General features: G+C 51.6%; 1 protein-coding gene across 1 annotated transcript in view; it reads right to left on the bottom strand.

The window, feature by feature from the left end:
• LOC119963931 (fibroblast growth factor receptor 3-like) overlaps positions 1–3,483 on the bottom strand; it is a 254,152-nt gene extending 250,669 nt beyond the window's left edge. Inside the window, exon 1 of the mRNA XM_038793355.1 lies at positions 3,282–3,483. The gene's annotated coding sequence lies outside the window, so the exon portion shown is untranslated. The remainder of the gene's footprint in view (positions 1–3,281) is intronic.
• Between the last annotated feature and the right edge of the window lie 16,067 nt (positions 3,484–19,550).

Here is a 19,550-nt window from a genome sequence, read left to right as displayed (position 1 = left end):
AGCACCTCGACTATCCACTCAATGGGTCAGGGGTGGGAGGTGCTTAATTAGCTGAGGCAGGCATGGAGGTTAACGCGCTGCCATTTCTGCGTGCTTCAAATAGCTGATGCTGTGGGGAAAATGACCAGCCTCTCCCTATGGGAAAGTGGAATTTAATTTACTTCCTCCTCCCATCAAAATCCAATTATACCCAGCCAGGCAACAGAATCAAAAGTTTAACACATGACTAATCAAACACATTTCAGCATTGAGGTTGTGACTATTATCACAAGGGCTTGGAAGTGACTGGCCATATTGACAGGATAATGCTTAGCACATTCATCTATTTTAACCCAGGTTTTCGTATATCCATTTTAAATGTATTAACACTCTGCCATAACAAAATACAGTTCAACGTCTGTGTTACGTGCTGTCTGCTGATGTGTCAGTGCTTGTTTCCAAGTTTGTGATGTTCTGGGAGAGTAACCTTCACTTTTAAAAAGAAGTCCAGGTGTTGTTTCAACTCAGGCACAGCTTAAGTCAGAAACTGTCACAAGTAACTTTCCTGAAAAAGTGTTTTGTGTCTTACAAAATACTAACTGGTTGGTTGATTGTATTGATGTGTACGAACATACAAATTAGGAGTGGGAGTGGGTCATTCAGGGCCTTGAGCCTGCTCCACCATTCAATAAGATCATGGCTGATTCGATTGTGGCCTCAACTCCACTATCCTGCCTACCCCTGATAGCCCTACAATCAGGACAAACAAGGGCAGCAGACACACAGGAATACCACCACCTGGAGGTTCTCCTCCAAGTCACTCATGATGCTGACTTGGAAATATATCGTCGTTCCTTCACTGTCGCTGAGTCAAAATCCTGGAACACCCTCTCCAACAGCACTATGGAGATGTACCTATACCTTAGGGACTAAAGGGGCAGCACGGTAGCATTGTGGATAGCACAATTGCTTCACAGCTCCAGGGTCCCAGGTTCGATTCCGGCTTGGGTCATTGTCTGTGCGGAGTCTGCACATCCTCCCCGTGTGTGCGTGGGTTTCCTCCGGGGGCTCCGGTTTCCTCCCACAGTCCAAAGATGTGCAGGTTAGGTGGATTGGCCATGCTAAATTGCCCCTTAGTGTCCAAAATTGCCCTTAGTGTTGGGTGGGGTTACTGGGTTATGGGGATAGGGTGGAGGTGCGGACCTTGGGTAGGGTGCTTTTCGGAGTCGATGGGCTGAATGGCCTCCTTCTGCACTGTAAATTCCATGAAAGAAGGCAGCTCACCACCACCTTCTCAATGGCAATTGGGATGGGCAATTAACGCTCCCCTAGCCAGCGACGCTCACATCCCGAAAACAAATTTAAGGAAAAAATCCTTGCATGTCAAAAATGTATCTACCTCAGCTTTGAAAATATTCATTGATCCGATCTCCACCACTCTCTGGGGAAGAGAGTCCTACAGAATCACCACCTTTGAAATAAACAAATACTCCTCATCTCTGTCTTATGTTTAAACTGTGTCCTCTAGTTCAGGTCTCTCCCACATGGGGATTTATCCTTTCAGCATCCACCCTGTCAAGTCCCCCTCAAAATCTTGTGTATTTCAATAAAATCATCTCTCATTCTTCTAAACTTCAATGCACACAGATCTAATGAAAGCAAAATGATGCTGGAAATCTGAAATGAAAACAGAAAATTCTGGATAAACTCAGCAGGTCTGGCAGCATCTGCGGGAAGAGAAATATAGTTAACGTTTCTAGTCCGTATGACCTTTCTACAGATCAGACCTAATGTCCTGACCTGCCATTCTTTTGAGTTGCCTCATTGGGTTGCCTATGTCATGTTAACTGGAGTTTCAGAGCTGCTCCGTACAGTCTCATCTCACCTCTTATCTGACTGAGATATGGGGGGGGGGGGGGGGGGGGGGGGGTCACAGTTACCTCAGGTTCTGGAATGGGAACGAGATCAAATAAATGCATTCCTCATAAGTTTCTCCAGTGTCAAATTCACTCACTTGTCTAATATTTTTATTCTAATGTGCGGCCAGGAGGCCAATTCCACTTCAGCGTGCCTCTGTTGTAACTGACAAGAATTTACCAAAATATATTGGAACTTTACCTTTTATACACTGTACCATGCCTGTTTTTTTAAATATAAATTTGGTGTACCCAATTCTCATTTCCCAATTAAGGGGCATTTTAGCGTTGCTAACCATGCACATCTTTGGGTTGTAGGGGTGAGACCCATGCAGACACGGGGAGAATGTAAACTCCGCACGGACAGTGACCTGGGGCTGGGTATGAACCCGGGTCCTCAGTGGGGTGTGGCAGCAGAGCTAACCACTGTGCCACCGTGCCGCCCCAAATCCGTGGGTCTCTTAATAAAGTAGTTATTTTTAAACAGAAGACAGACAAAAATCAAAGGCTGGAAATTCATCTCAGATGGTGGCACATGACGGGTGGTGCCAGATTGGATGGCCCCTTGTACAGTGACTGATATGCAGATCCGTGGCAATCAATGGAATTAAATATCAGGTGCTACACAGAACAAGATGGGCAACCTGATAACACCAGTTGTGTGGCACTGCCCCAGATGAATTTCTAGCTCCACCAAGTTTTATTGATCTTTCTGCGTTATTATTTATTGACCTCACAAACCCTCAGATTAAGCCTGTTGGAGGTCAATAATCCCCAATTTTACTTTTACTCCTTCGTTGCTATGGCAACATGGCTCAACCTTGACAGCCCAGGCCCTTAGCTGGGTGGTAGCACGCTTACATTTACCGCGTTTTATCTTCTCAACAAGTTCCCCCACAATATCATGCGGGGCAATTATAAGAAACAACCATTTTTTAAAACTATTATAAGTAAGCATCGAGCTGCAAAGGAGGGGGGGGCTAAAAGTTTGTGCCTCACCCTCTTGACACATCCACTCACATAAGAAAAAAAATAATTACACTTCATGCAAGCATATTTATCTGAAACGCGGGAGATTTTGACCAAGAGACTTTAAAGGTGGTTTGAAAAGCAGAAAGAAAGCACTCCATCGATTCATTGCTGCACACTGGCGGTAGTGGAGGAAATCTCTCACTCTTGTCCAACAAAATCCCACTTCTACCCCCACCTCCAGCATGTCAAAATAAACCAGTTTGCTGTTCTCATGCAGTGTTACCAGCAGCAGAGTGCCCCAAGCTTCTTCAGGTTCTTTTTAAGTGTTTGAATATATATTTAAATCAGAAACAGGCGAAATCAAATTTTTTAAAAATAAACACAAGTGAAGGATTGGGTTTCACAGAGTCCTACCTCACTCCCAGCACTGTGTGGTCACGGAGTTGATTCAAAGGTGCTAATCCTCCCGCAAGAATTCAGCAGTCAAGTGATAGTAACCCGACTCTGGCAATTAAAGTTTGATCTCTCTCTCTCTCTCGCAGTTCCTTCTGACAGGACAGCTTCTCAGCCTGCTCGGCTCTCCCCTGGCCGCACACCAACCTTTCCCCCACTCACCCTGGCTGCGAGGTTTGCTGCTGCTGCTGCAGCAGAGTGAGCTCACACTGTAGCGTGGGCAGAGAAACTGGATGGGTGCAATCTGCCCATCACATGTTATCCAACCGAGCAGGGATTCGGCAGGGGCTGTCATTTCACATTCCACTTACTCTCTGCTGGAATGTGCCAAATTGCCTTATCCCGTCCGGCCTTCTTCAATGTCGAGCAGCTTATTTCTCTCTTTCTGTGATTCATTCAAATCGGGAAATGCGGCATTTTCTTTCCCCTTTTTTGTCTTTGTATTTGACCAGGTGGCATTAGCACCTATTTATACCAGTGTGAGCTCTTAATGGCAGCAGCTAATGGAGATTTCGTGGCACTGAGCACAAAGCTCCCATAATGTCACATGAATCCCATTTTAAAGTCCGAGGAAAAATCCCCTTCAGGTTCCAACTCACTTACATGGAAACGTGGAACATAGAAGCAACAGGAGGCCATTCGGCCCCTCCATCCTGCTCTGCCATTCAATCTGACTATGGCTGATCCTCTATCTCAACACCATACTCCCCTGGACGCCTTTAGTCATAGAGTCATGTGATTTTACAACACAAAAAGAGGCCCTTCAGCCCATCGCGTCTGGGCCCACCATCAAACACCGACCTATTTTTAAAAAAGATTTTTTTAATTCTCCTTTTTCACATTTTCTCCCAAATATACACCGAGCAATAAACAATAATCAGTAACGAATGTAATGTCAATCCCCACATCAATAACAACGATCCCATCCTCCCACCAAACCCCAAACATTAGTCCGCATGTTAGCATATACAAATGACAAGGAGGAATCAGGAATCACCCATAGTCACCATTAACACATACTGTCCCTCTCCCCCCAACCAACCCAGTACCCCCGCCCCTAATATTCGATGTGATCCAATTCTCAAAAGTGCATTATGAATAATGCCCATGAATTGTAGAACCCCTCCATCCTTCCCCTCAGTTCAAATTTGACCTTTTCAAGCGTCACAAATTTCAGCAGGACCCCCCGCCACGCCAGGGCACAGGGTGGAGAGGTTGATCTCCACCCCAACAGGATCCGTCTTCAGGCGCTCAACGAGGCGAAGGCTGCAAGGTCTGCCTCCGCACCCGTTTCCAACCCCAGCTGGTCCGACACCCCGAATATAGCCTCCCGAGGGCCTGGGTCCAGTTTCACGTGCACCACTTTAGAGATTACCCTAAAGACCTCCTTCCAGTAATACTTCAGGATCAAAACATATAACCGAGGTTTGCGGGGCCCCCCTGCAACGTTCACACACATCTTCTTTTCTTTTTTTTAAAAATTTAGATTACCCAATTATTTTTTCCAATTAAGGGGCAATTTAGCATGGCCAATCCACCTACTCTGCACATTTTTGGGTTGTGGGGGCGAAAACCACGCAGACACGGGGAGAATGTGCAAACTCCACACAGACAGTGACCCAGAGCCGGGATCGAACCTGGGACCTCAGCGCCGTGAGGCGGTTGTGCTAACCACTAGGCCACACACACACATCTTCTACCCCCTCAAAGAGCCGGCTCATCCTTGCCCTTGTAAGGTGCATTCTATACACCACCTTCTGCTGTATCAGCCCCACACTTGCACACGAGGTGGAGACGTTCACCCTCCGGAGCACCTCACACCAGAACCCCTCCTCCATACCCTCTCCCAACTCTTCCTCCCACTTTGCCTTGATCCCTTCTAGTGACGCCTTCTCGGCTGTTTAGCATAGAGGTAAATCGCTGGCTTTGAAAGCAGACCAAGGCAGGCCAGCAGCATGGTTCAATTCCCGTACCAGCCTCCCTGAACAGGCGCCGGAATGTGGCGACTAGGGGCTTTTCACAGTATCTTCATTTGAAGCCTACTTTTTCATAGAATTTACAGTGCAGAAGGAGGCCATTCAGCCCATCGAATCTGCACCGGCTCCCGGAAAGAGCATCCTACCCAAGGTCAACAACTCCACCCTATCCCCATAACCCAGTAACCCCATAACCCAGTAACCCCACCAAACACTAAGGGCAATTTAGGACACTAAGGGCAATTTATCATGGCCAATCCACCTAACCTGCACATCTTTTGGACTGTGGGAGGAAACCGGAGCACCCGGAGGAAACCCACGCACACACGGGGAGGATGTGCAGACTCTGCACAGACAGTGACCCAAGCCGGAATTGAACCTGGGACCCTGGAGCTGTGAAGCGATTGTGCTATCCACAATGCTACCGTGCTGCCCTTGTACTTGTGACAATAAGCAATTTTCATTTCATTTTCATTTTCATTTCCTCCTCCAAAATAGCCTCGTAAACCGCCTATACTACCCCCTTCTCCAGTCCCCCTGTCGTCAGCCCCTCTTCCAGCAATGTGGAAGCTGGCTCTACTGGGAAACTCCGTATCTCCTTTCTGGCAAAGTCTCGAAACTGTATTTATCTAAATATTTCCCCTTGCTCCAGCCCATACTTCGGTCCCAGCTCCTCAATCCCGCAAAACGACCCCCAAGAAACAAATCTTTTAGTGTCCTAATTCCTTTCTCCTCTCATCTCTGGAAATTTCCACCCCACTTCCCTGGCTCAAATCTATGGTTTCCCCCAAATCGGCATTTCCCGTGACCCTGCCCCAACCCGAAGTGCTGTCGAAATTGCCTCCAAATTGCCTCAACGAAGCTATTACTACCAGACTCCCTACATATGTAAAACCTACATATTCCTCGATTACTTTTTCAATTTTGTCACAGAACCTTCAGTCTCCCAATAGTCCCACACCTAACTTCCACCCTGGTCTGTGGACCATTCCCTTCCCCAGTACCATATCCATCCAATGTGGAGCATGATCTGATATTGCAATTGCCGAGTACTCAGACCCTTTTTTCAAAAAATAATTTTTATTGAAATTTTTTGAAAAATATATATCAACAAAACAATACAATAATAACAATAATAATAATAAACACCCCCCCGGCACCCGTAACAACGCATATAACAAACCCCACCCCCAACCTCAATAAACAACAGAATAAATTAACAATAAGCAAATTAACTTAAACACTATCCCCCTAAACCCCCCCCCCCTTTCCCCCCCTAGCCCCCGGGTTGCTGCTGCTGCTGACCTAGTACCCTATCGTTGAGCCAGAAAGTCGAGGAAAGGCTGCCACCTCCTAAAGAACCCTTGTATCGACCCCCTCAGGGCGAACTTGACCCTTTCCAACTTAATGAATCCCGCCATGTCATTAATCCAGGTCTCCACACTCGGAGGTCTCGCATCTTTCCACTGCAGCAAGATCCTCCGCCGGGCTACTAGGGACGCAAAGACCAAGACATCGGCCTCTTTCACCTCCTGCACTCCTGGCTCCACCCCAACCCCAAATATCGCGAGTCCCCAACCTGGCTTGACCCTGGATCCCACCACTCTCGACACCGTCCCCGCCACCCCCTTCCAGAACTCCTGCAGTGCCAGGCATGCCCAGAACATATGGGCATGGTTCGCTGGACTCCCCGAACACCTGACGCACCTGTCTTCGCCCCTAAAGAACCTACTTATCCTAGATCCGGACATGTGGGCCCGGTGCAGCACCTTGAACTGGATGAGACTAAGCCTCGCACATGAAGAGGAGGAGTTCACCCTCTCCAGGGCGTCCGCCCATGTCCCCTCCTCAATCTGCTCCCCCAGCTCCACCTCCCACTTAGCCTTCAGCTCCTCTACCGACGCCTCCCCCACCTCCTGCATTACCTGATAGATGTCAGACACCTTTCCATCCCCGACCCACACCCCCGAAAGCACCTATCCCTTACCCCCCGTGGGGGCAGCAAAGGGAGCCCCTCCACCTGTCGCCTAGCCATCGCCTTGACCTGAAGGTACCTGAACATATTCCCCGGGTGGAGCTCAAACTTCTCCTCCAGTTCACCAAGGCTCGCGAACCTCCCGTCAATAAACAGGTCTCCCAACTTCCTAATGCCCACCCTGTGCCACCCCAGGAACCCGCCATCCATGTTCCTTGGGACCAACCGGTGGTTCCCCCGCAGCGGGGCCTCCACCGAGCCCCCCACTTCCCCCCTGTGTCGCCTCCACTGCCCCCATATTTTGAGGGTAGCCGCCACCACCGGGCTTGTGGTGTACCTCGTTGGAGGGAGCGGCAACGGAGTCGTTACCAGTGCCTTCAGGCTCATGCCTCCGCAGGACGCCATCTCCATCTTTTTCCATGCTGCCCCCTCCCCCTCCATTACCCACTTGCGTACCATCGAGACATTAGCCGCCCACTAGTACCCAGAGAGGTTGGGCAGCGCCAGCCCCCCTCTATCCCTGCCCCGCTCCAAAAAGACCCTCCTTACCCTCGGAGTCCCATGCGCCCAAACAAATCCCAGAATGCTGCTGTTCACCCTCCTAAAAAAGGCCCTTGGAACGAAAATGGGGAGGCACTGAAACAAAAACAAAAACCTCGGGAGCACCGTCATTTTAACGGACTGTACTCTACCCGCCAACGACAACGGCAGCATGTCCCACCTTTTAAATTCCTCCTCCATCTGCTCCACCAACCTAGTAAAATTGAGCTTGTGCAGAGTCCCCCAGCTCCTAGCCACCTGAACCCCCAGGTACCTAAAACTCCTCACTGCCCTCTTTAGCGGGAGCCTACCAATCCCCTCCTCCTGATCTCCCGGGTGTACGACAAACAGCTCACTCTTGCCCAGGTTAAATTTATATCCCGAGAAACTCCCAAACTCAGCAAGAATCTCCATCACCTCCGGCATTCCCCCCACCGGGTCTGCTACATACAACAGCAAGTCGTCCGCATACAGCGACACTCAGTGCTCCTCCCCCCTCGCACCAAACCCCTCCACCTCCTCGACTCCCTGAGAGCCATGGCAAGAGGCTCTATTGCCAACGCAAAAAGCAAGGGGGACAGGGGGCACCCCTGCCTCGTCCCACGGTGGAGCCTGAAGTACTCGGACCTCCTCCCATTTGTCGCTACACTCGCCATCGGGGCCTCGTACAGCAACCTCACCCATTTAATAAACCCCACCCCAAACCCGAACCTTCCCACAAGTACCCCCACTCAACCCTGTCAAAGGCCTTCTCCGCATCCAATGCCACCACAATCTCCGCCTCTCCTTCTGCTGCCGGCATCATTATCACATTTAGCAGCCTTCGCACGTTAGTGTTCAGCTGCCTCCCCTTCACAAAACCCGTCTGATCTTCATGTATCGCCCCCGGCACACAGTCCTCTATTCTAGTGGCCAAGATCTTCGCCAGCAACTTGGCGTCTACATTCAGCAGTGAAATCGGCCTGTATGATCCGCACTGCAAGGGGTCCTTATCACGCTTCAGGATCAAGGAGATTAGTGCCCGAGACATCGTCGTGGGCACAACACCCCCCTCCTGTGCCTTGTTGAAGGTCCTAACCAACAGGGGGCCCAGCAGGTCCGCATACTTCTTATAAAATTCAACCGGGAACCCATCCGGTCCCGGCGCATTCCCCGACTGCATGTGGCCAATCCCACTGACCAGTTCCTCCAACTCGATCGGCGCCCCCAGTCCCTCCACCTTCTCCTCCTGCACCCTTGGAAATCGGAGCCTGTCCAAAAAATTCTCCATTCCCCCTCCCACCGCCGGCGGCTCCGACCGGTACAGTTCCCTATAGAAGTCCCTAAAGACCTCATTAACCTCTGCCCCCTGCCGCACCACATTCCCATCTCTATCCTTCACTCCACCAATCTCTCTAGCCGCGTCCCGCTTACGCAGCTGGTGCGCCTGCTCGCCTTCTCTCCATACTCATAGACCGCTCCCTGCGCCTTCCTCCACTGTGTCTCCGCCTTTCTGGTGGTCAATAAATCAAACTTGACCTGCAAGCTACACCGTTCCCCCAGCAATCCCTCCTCCGGGGCCTCCGCTTACCTCCTAGCCACACTCAACAGCTCCTCCACCAGCCTCACCCTCTCCCTCCTCTCCCCTCTCTCCCTATGGGCTCGGATGGAGATCAGCTCCCCCCTAATCACTGCCTTCAGAGCCTCCCACACCATCCCCACCTGGACCTCCCCAGTATCATTGACCTCGAGGTAACTCTCGATACATCCCCGAACCCTCCTACACACCTCCTCATCAGCCAACAACCCCACGTCCAGATGCCAAAGCGGGCGCTGGTCCCGTGCCTCCCCCATCTCCAGATCCACCCAATGGGGAGCATGGTCCGAAATCGTGATAGCCGAATATTCGGCCTCCTCCATCCTCGGGACCAGTCCCCTGCTCAGAACAAAGAAATCAATGTGGGAATAAACCCTGAGCACATGGGAGAAAAAGGAGTACTCCCGAGCCCTCGGCCTCCCGAACCTCCAGGGATCCACTCCTCCCATCTGGTCCATAAACCCCCTCAATACCTTGGCCGCCGCTGGCCTCCTGCCTGTCCTTGAACTAGAACGATCCAGTAGGGGATCCAGCACCGTATTGAAGTACCCCCCCATGATCAAGCCCCCCACCTCCAGGCCAGGAATGCGGCCCAACATACGCCTCATGAAACCAGCATCATCCCAATTTGGGGCGTACACATTAACCAACACCACCCTCTCCCCCTGCAGCTTACCGCTCACCATCACATATCTGCCGCCACTATCAGCCACCACCTCAGACGCCTCAAACGCCACCCTCTTCCCCACCAGGATCGCCGCCCCCCGGTTCTTTGAGTCGAGCCCTGAGTGGAAAACCTGCCCCACCCACCCCTTCCTCAGACGGACCTGGTCCGTCTCCTGGAGCATGGCCACGTCCGCTTTCAGCCCCTTCAGATGCGAAAACACCCGGGCCCGCTTAACTGGCCCATTCAACCCCCTCACGTTGCACGTAATCAGCCGGATCAGGGGGCACCCCTCCCCCCTCCCCCGTCGACTAGCTATAACCCATCGACTGCTCGCCCCTGGCCATCACCCATTCGGCCCGCTTCCCACGGCGATAGAACCTCACCCCGACCACCCCCCCGAACTCCTCCCTGGCCAATCCAGCAGCAACCCGGTATCCCCCCCCCCCCCCCCCCCCCCCCCCCCGGCTAGGATCCCTCCTAGCCGCGACTCTCCCTCCACTGTACTCCCGTGACCCAGCTGACTTCTGCTGACCCCGGCAGCTCCCGCTCTAACTCCGACCCCTGCCGATATGAGGTCCCCCCTCCTCCCCTGCATCAGCTCCTGGGCACCGCTTCAGAGTGGGAAACCCGGTCTAATAACCATGCCCCTCGCCACCAGCTCCACCCCCTCGTCCCGCAGCCCGGGAAACCAGAGAAAAGCCCGCGCTTTCACACTGCCCCACCCCACCAACGCAGCTCCCAAACAGCAGTCCCAACCCAACCACCAACTCCATACAAACAAAGACACAGATCAACCACAAACCCCAGTACCCCCCTTAGAACATGAAACCATAACCCAAATCGTCCCAAAGCGAGAGAAAAAACAAAAACAAACAGAATAACCCACTACAGCATAAACAATGATACATGAATAGAATAGAAAAACTCCCACAGCCCCCAATCTTTAGTTCAAGTCCAGCTTTTCAGCCTGCACAAAGGCCCACGCTTCCTCCGGGGACTCAAAGTAGTGATGCCGGTCCTTGTAGGTGACCCACAGGCGCGCAGGCGGCAACATGCCGAACTTCACCTGCTTTCCATGGAGCACCGCCTTCGTCCGGTTAAACCCGGCTCTCCGCTTGGCCACCTCCGCACTCCAGTCCTGGTAGATACGCACTACCGAATTCTCCCACTTACTGCTCCTCACCTTCTTGGCCCATCGGAGAACACACTCCCGGTCACTGAACCGATGGAACCGCACCAGCACCGCCCGCGGGGGTTCATTCGCCTTAGGCTGCCTGGCCAGCACTCTGTGGGCCCCCTCCAGCTCCAGGGGCAGATGGAAGGATCCTGCCCCCACCAGTGAGTTCAACATCACGGCCACATAGGCCGGCAGGTCCGACCCCTCCAGCCCCTCCTCGAGGCCCAGGATCCGCAGGTTCTTCCTCAGTGACCGAAGCTCCATCTCCTCAAACCGATCTTGCCACTTTTTATGAAGTGCCTCGTGTATCTCCACCTTCCCCACGAGGGCCGAAACCTCCTCCTCGCGCTCAGAGGCCTGCTGCTACAACTCGAGTATCGCTGCACCCTGGGTTGTCTGGGTCTCCAGCCGCTTACTCGTCGTCACCTTCAGGGATTCCAACAACTCCCCTTTCAGCTCCATGAAATAGCGCAGAAGGGCCGCCTGCTGCTCCTCAGCCCACTGCCTCCACTCCTCAGGGGCTCCACCGGCCGCCATTTTGTCCACCTTCCCCCGCTTTTCCAGGGGAGCTGCTGCCGCTTTTCTCCTCGCCCCACTTCGAGTCCGAACCACAAATCCCGGGGGGTTTTCCTCCAGACCCCTTTATCCACCGGGAATCGTCGAATCAGCGCCGTTTGGGGCCGTTAAAAGAGCCCACAAGTCCTTTTAATGTGGGAGCTGCCGAACGTGCGGCTTAGCTCCGCATAGCTGCAACCGGAAGTCCTGCTCAGACCCTTTAACCCCAGCCAGCAGCGCCTTCCCCACCATGAAAAAGCCAATCCGCGAGTACACCTTATGGACCGCTGAGAAAAACAAGTGTTCCGGCTCCCTCGGGTGCATACACCTCCAAGGGTACCCCTCCCATTTCCACCATTAGCCCAGCCTGCGCCTTCGCCCCCCCCCCTCCCCTCCCCCTGACGGGACTAGTGAGCGCGGCCGTGACCTGTCCAATTTTGGCTCCTGCACCAAGTTCCAGTCCCTCCCCACTATCAGTTCCTGTGAGTCCAAGTCGGGGATGGCCCCGAACACCTTCTTCACGAATCCCAGATCATCCCAATTGGGACAATATACACTTACCAGCGCCACTAGCCTCCCCTCCAGCACCCCTGCCACAATCACATACCTACCCCCCTGATCTGCAACCACCTTCTCCATTTGGAACCGTACCCTTTTGCTGACCATTACCGCTACCCCTCGAGCTCTTCTGTCAAATCCTGAATTAAACAACTGACTAACCCAGCCCTTTCTTAAGTCTCACTTGGTCCTTCGCCCTCAGACGAGTCTCCTGCAGCATTGCTACATCGGCCTTCAAACATTTAAGATGCGCCAACACCCTTGACCTCTTAACTGGGCCTCCCAGGCCCCTCACATTCCACGTTACTATCCTAACTGGGGGTCTCTCACCCCCCCCTTCTTATCCACCATCATCATACCACCGGGCCCTACCCCATGAGCCTGACCCGTCCCTTTCCATTATTAACGTCGAACCCCCTCCCAGAATCCCCCCCACCCCCGCACTTCCCCTCAAAAAAATCTCACCCAGTATCGATCCTCCCCCTCACACTTGCTCGCCTCGTAGGGCCATCAAAACCTGCTACCCAGGCTCCAATGTCCACAGCCCTCCTTTCACCTCACCTCCGTTCACTAGCCGACCTTAGTTAGCTAGCGCGGGTAGCCCCCCTCTCCCCCAAAAAGGCGTACTGTCCCCTCCCACCCAGTCCCAGAAGAAAAAGAAAAACAATCTAACCCATGCAATTCAATGAAATAACATATAACCGTTGCAACAAAACAAAGGAGCAAAGATGCCAATCAAACCAAACAAAAACTCAAACTCTATAACATGTGAAGTCAAGTAAGTTACAATACAGTTAGTGAAAAGAAAGTTATAACATTTATACATTTTCCAGCTCCCCAATCACGGTCCACAATCTCTCTTCCAGCTCCACTCCTCACTTCTGTCCCAAGCCCTCTGCCTTCATAAACGCCTCAGCAGCCTCCACCGTTTCAAAATAAAAATCTTTGGCGTTGTACGTCACCCTCAGCTTTGCCGGGTATACCATACCAAATCGCAGTCCCTTGTTGTATAGTGCCGCCTTCACTCGGCTGAACGCCGCTCACCTCTTTGCCAACTCCACCGGCAAGTCCTGGTAAATCCGAACTCTAGCACCATCCCACTGCACCTCCTGCCTCTGCTTCACCCAGCCAAACACCTTCTCCTTCATGTGGTATTTATGGAAGCAGATAATTACTGCTCTTGGTGGCTCGTTCACTTTGGGTTTTGGCCTTTATGACCAATGAGCTCGGTCCAGTTCATACCGGGAGTGGTCTTCATCCTCCCCCATCAACTCTGCCAGCCTCTTCGCAAAGTACTCAGTTGGCCTTGAGCCCTCCGCCCCTTCAAGCAAGCCCACAATTCTCAGATTTTTCCACCTTGAGCAGTTCTCCAAGTCCTCAAACTTTGCTCGTAGTCTTTTGTTGACGTCCACCACCCTCTGTAGTTCGTCTCCCATTGAGATGAGCAGGTCACTATGCTGTGACATAGCCTCCTCCACTTCCTTCATCTTTTCACCCTGTTCTCTCACCTCAGCCGATGTCTTTCCCACATCCACCCTCACCGGGGCAATTGCCTCCTCCTCCATCAATGATCTCAGTGCGACCGCCATCTCCTTCCTCAAAGCCTCCATGTGCCTCGCAAACTACTTCTCCAGCTCCACAGCCATCACCTCAGTCATCCTTTCCACTGTAAGTAGTGCGGCCCCACCACGTGGTCCAGCATCCGCCATCTTGTCACTGCTTTTACTCTTCCTTTCCTTTGGCGGCGAACCCGCATTTCCTCCCTTCTTCACAGCTGTTTTTGGCACCCCTTAACCACTTGAAGTATTTTTCTCTTTCTTTCTTCAATCTTAAGATAAATAATAAAATAAAATAATAAAGTAATAAAACATAACAAAATAAAAAATTAAATTAAAAAAAATTATAATAATTGTTTTTTTTTAAATTTAGATTACCCAATTATTTTTTCCAATTAAGGGGCAATTTAGTGTGGCCAATCCACCTACTCTGCACATTTTTGGGTTGTGGGGGCGAAACCCACACAGAAACGGGGAGAATGTGCAAACTCCACATGGACAGTGACCCAGAGCCGGGATCGAACCTGGGACCTCAGCACCGTGAGGCTGCTGTGCTAACCACTGTGCCACCGTGCTGCCCTAAAAAAAATAATAAAAAAAAAAAACTTTCCTTTTTAAGATAATTTTTTTTTCAAAAATCAAAGTTCAAAACATCTCTCCTGGGACCGGACCTCAAAATCCCAAACATGCACTTTCAGCGGGCGGCCACCTGGTGTGCGCTGCTCCCCTTCTACATTCATGGTGGATTTAGGCCACGCTCTTACCCTGCCACTTGCTTCGGGCTCGATGCCCCTGCTCCTCCAGTCATGGGGGTCCCCTCCGGCTCCAAACCAGCCTAACCTGGCGCCTGTCCCTCAGGCCCCAACGGCCGAAGAAATTGAGACCGGTGAAACCACGGGTGTCATAATATACACATCAGTATATAATGGTGCAGACACACACTGACTGACACACTGCAAGACCAATCAACAAACACAACACATCAGCCAATCACTAGTTAGAGCACGCTCACTATAAAGCCAGAGGGCACTAGTTTTCCCGCTCATTCGGGATGCAGCCTCTGAGACAGACCGAGCCCGCAGCTAGTAGCACAGACCTTCACCATGTGCTAGCAGTTTAGACTGATCAGGATAGCACAGGCCTTCATCTAACATAGTGTCGACCCACAGTGCAAGTATGTTCAACAGTTCCTAGTTTAATAAAATAGTGTTGTACTATTACAAGTGTTGGTAGCCTGTCTATGTTACTGCTATGGTAAACGCAGTCTCCACAGATCCAGAATACCCAACACTTCAACGGGGAAACCCCGGAAAACACCGAAATACCGCCGACTGGCGGGAGCCTCTCTCCAGCGTGACCGCTCCGCTCGCGCGCGCCACTGTTTTAATCCCAACCTATTTTAATCCCATTTTTCAACACTTGGTCCGTAGCCTTGCATGCTATGGCGTTTCAAGGGCGGATCTAACTGCTTCTTAAATGTTGTGAGGGTTCCTGCCTCTCCCACGCTTTCAGGCTGTGAGTTTCAGATTCCCACCACCATCTGGGTGAAAATGTGTTTCCTCAAATCACCTCTAAATCTTCAGCCCCTTATTTTAAATCTTCTAAGGGCTAAAGTTTCTTCTTATCTACTCTATCTATGTCTCTCATAATTTTTTACACCTCAATCAGCTCTCCCCCTCAGCCTTCTCTTTTTAAAAATAAATTTAGAGTACCCAATTCATTTTTTCCAATCAAGGGGCAATTTAGCATGGCCAATCCACCTACCCTGCACATCTTTGCGTTGTGGGGGTGAAGCCCAAGTAGACACGGGGAGAACATGCAAACTCCACAAGGACAGTGACCCAAGACTGGGATTCGAACCCAGGTCCTCAGCGCCGTAGGATGCAATGCTAACCACTGTGCCATGTGCCGCCGCCCCAGCCTTCTCTGCTCTAAGGAAAACAACTCCAGCCTAACCAGCCACTCTTCATAGCTGAAGCGCTCCAACCCGGGCAACATCCTGGTGAATCTCCTTTGCATCCTCTCCAGTGCAATCACTTCCTCCCTATAGTATGGTGACCAGAACTGCACACAATACTCTAGCTGTGGCTTAACAAGTATTGGGGCAGCACGGTGGGACAGTGGTTAGCACTCCTGCCTCACGGTGCGGAAGTCCCAGGTTCGATCCTGGCTCTGGGTCATTGTGCAATGTCCGTGTGGAGTTTGTACGTTCTCCCCGTGTTTGCGTGGGTTTCACCCCTACAGTGCAAAGATGTGCAGGGTAGGTGGATTGGCCACGCTAAATTGACCCTTGCTTGGAAAAAATGAATTGGGTACTCTAAGTTTAAGAAAAAGAAATCAAATGTTTTATTATCACCTCCCATATTCTATGCCTGGGCTAATAAAGGCAATTATACCATGTGCCTTCCTTAGAGTACCCAATTCATTTTTTCCAATTAAGGGGCAATTTAGCACGGCCAATCGACCTAGCCTGCACATCTTTGGGTTGTGGGGATTAAACCCACGCAAACACAGGGAGAACGTGCAAACTCCACACGGACAGTGACCCAGAGCCAGGATCGAACTTGGGACCTCGGCGCCGTGAGTCAGCAATGCTCACCACTGCGCCACCGTGCTGCCCCCATGTGCTTTCTTAACCATTTTATCTACCTGTTGCTGACTTCAGGGATCTATGGACATGCAAAAAACGAATTATTCTTAATTTATTTTCTTTTTCTTCCTGGTCTTTCTGCCAGTTTCCCTTCCAAGGTGTGCTTGGCTCCTCTCTAATTGCTTTGCCGAAGTGGTCCGCCCTTGTGTGGCTTCCTGGGCACCCAGTGTCAGCAGGCTATTTGGCTGTGAGAGGCACCACAACATTGCCTGATTCTGGCCTAATCGACTGAAGTTACAGGCTGGTGATCGGGAAAGAGGAGATGACAAATATTCCCAACCATGACTGTTGGAGGTCAATAGTGATTGACGTGCTCTGTGTGAGTTAATTCAGCACAGACCAGCAATAGAACCAAATGTTATGGGCCAGGGTTTAGAAAACTCCAAAGTATATCATGGAGTTCCCCTGACCTACAACTGTTTATTCATTTTGGTTATGAGGAGCACAAGGGCCGACCTTTCAAGTGTTATTCAACAGAGGCCTTAAGCACTTTTAATCAAAAACAAAGTTTATTCTACAAATTTAGTTGACATTTTTATAAACACACACAGTAAGCATTTTTATCAATTACTAACATAAATACTCCACACAGCTACAGTACTCTATGTATAACCCTTAATAAATTTCCCAATTAAGCTGTTCCAATTTAGTAACAAGATCCCATAAACCAGTAACCCCTTTTCAAGGGTATGGTCCAGCACACAGCACTCCTACTATCTTTAAGACTTGGTATGGGTACTTCCTGTTTCCTTCCCAACACAGCAGCTTTGAACTTCTTCCAGAAAACATTTATTTCTTTTCAAGTTATCAAGCAATCTGGAAACAGGTTTAAAAATGCAGAGAGTGGGCGGCACGGTGGCACAGTGGGTTAGCCCTGTAGTCTCACGGCGCCGAGGTCCCAGGTTCAATCCTGGCTCTGGGTCACTGTCCGTGTGGAGTTTGCACATTCTCCCCGTGTTTGCGTGGGTTTCGCCCCCATGGGCCCAGGGGTAGCCAGCCAGGACGGGAGCGGGGTCCCTGAGGAAGACTTCCTGGGAAAAACAAGAAGGCGTTCGCGAGGCGTTTGATTAGTGGATGTGCAAAGAAGCGACCGGATTGAATGGAGGGCGTCTGGGGGGACTTCTTGCCAGCGGGAGACTGGGAGATTTCTGGACCGTAGGGCCAGCAGGACGGTCTTCCAGACCGTACCGTTCTCCCTCTTTACCTGTCCGTTACCCCGGGGGCTGTAACTGGTCATCCTGCTGGAGGTGATGCCCTTGCTGAGCAGGAATTGACGCAGTTCGTCACTCATAAAGGAGGACCCTCTATCGCTATGAATGTAAGCAGGGAATCCAAACAGGGAGAAAATGGTGTGTAGGACTTTAATGATGGTGGGTGTGGTCATGTCGGGGCAGGGGATGGCGAACGGGAAGCGGGAGTACTCGTCAATCACATTGAGGAAGTACGTGTTGCGGTTGGTAGAGGGGAGGGGGTCTTTGAAATCCATGCTGAGGCGTTCAAAGGGGCGGGAAGCCTTTATCAGATGCACTTGTTCGGGGCGGTAGAAGTGCGGCTTGCAGTCCGCGCAGATGTGGCATTCCCTAGTGACTGTCCTGACCTCCTCGATGGAGTAGGGCAGGTTGCGGGTCTTTACAAAGTGAAAGAGGAGTGTGACCCCCGGGTGGCAGAGGTCCGCCTGGAGGGTTCGAAGACGGTCCACTTGTGCGTTGGCACTGGCGCTGCGGGACAGGGCATCGGGAGGCTCGTTTAGCTTCCCAGGACGATACAAGATGTCGTAGTTGTAGGTGGACAGTTCGATCCTCCATCGCAAGATCTTGTCGTTCTTTATCTTGCCCCTCTGTGCGTTGTCGAACATGAAGGCCACTGACCGTTGATCTGTGAGGAGGGTGAACCTCCTGCCGGCCAGATAGTGCCTCCAATGTCGCACAGCTTCTACTATGGCCTGTGCTTCCTTCTCGACCAAGGAGTAGCGGATTTCGGAAGCGTGGAGGGTCCGGGAGAAGAAGGCCACGGGTCTGCCCGCTTGGTTGAGGGTGGCCGCCAGAGCTACATCGGACGCGTCGCTCTCGACCTTGAAGGGGAGGGACTCGACGATAGCTCGCATCGTGGCCTTTGCAATGTCTGCTTTGATGTGGCTAAAGGCCTGGCGGGCCTCCACCAACAGGGGAAACGGGGTCGACTGGATGAGAGGACGGGCTTTGTAGGTGTAATTGGGGACCCACTGGGCGTAATATGAAAAGAAACCCAGACAGCGCTTGAGGGCTTTGGGGGAGTGGGGGAGGGGGAGGTCCATCAGGGGGCACATGCGTTCCGGGTCAGGGCCTATCACTCCGTTACGCATTACGTAGCCGAGGATGGCTAGACGGTCGGTGCTAAACACGCATTTGTCCTTGTTGTAGGTCAGGTTCAGGAATTTTACGGTTCGGAGGAATTTTCGGAGGTTGGTGTCGTGGTCCTGCTGATCGTGGCTGCAGATGGTGCCATTATCGAGATACGGGAAGGTGGCCCGTAAACCGTATTGGTCGACCATTCGGTCCATCTCCCTTTGGAAGACTGAGACCCCGTTTGTGACACCGAAGGGAACCCTTAAAAAGTGGTAGAGCCGCCCCTCCGCTTCAAACGCCATGTACTTGCGGTAACTCGCGCGGATGGGGAGCTGATGGTAGGCGGACTTGAGGTCCACGGTGTATAAGACCTTGTACTGCGCGATCCTGTTGACCAGGTCGGATATACGGGGAGAGGTTACGCGTCCAGCTGCGTAAACCTGTTGATGGTCTGACTGTAGTCTATGACCATCCTATTCTTCTCCCCGGTCTTTACCACCAGAACTTGTGCTCGCCAGGGGCTGCTGCTGGCCTCGATGACCCCTTCCTTCAGAAGCCACTGGACCTCGGACCTGATGAAGGTCCGGTCCTGGGCACTGCACCATCGGCTCCTGGTGGCGACAGGTTTGCAATCCGGGGTGAGGTTTTCAAACAAGGACGGGGGATCGACCTTGAG

The sequence above is a fragment of the Scyliorhinus canicula genome, chromosome 3 (assembly GCF_902713615.1).
Source record: "Scyliorhinus canicula chromosome 3, sScyCan1.1, whole genome shotgun sequence".
NCBI classification, from domain to species: domain Eukaryota; kingdom Metazoa; phylum Chordata; class Chondrichthyes; order Carcharhiniformes; family Scyliorhinidae; genus Scyliorhinus; species Scyliorhinus canicula.
The sequence above is the reverse complement of the archived record's forward strand: the minus strand, read 5'-3'. Positions and strand labels throughout refer to the sequence as shown.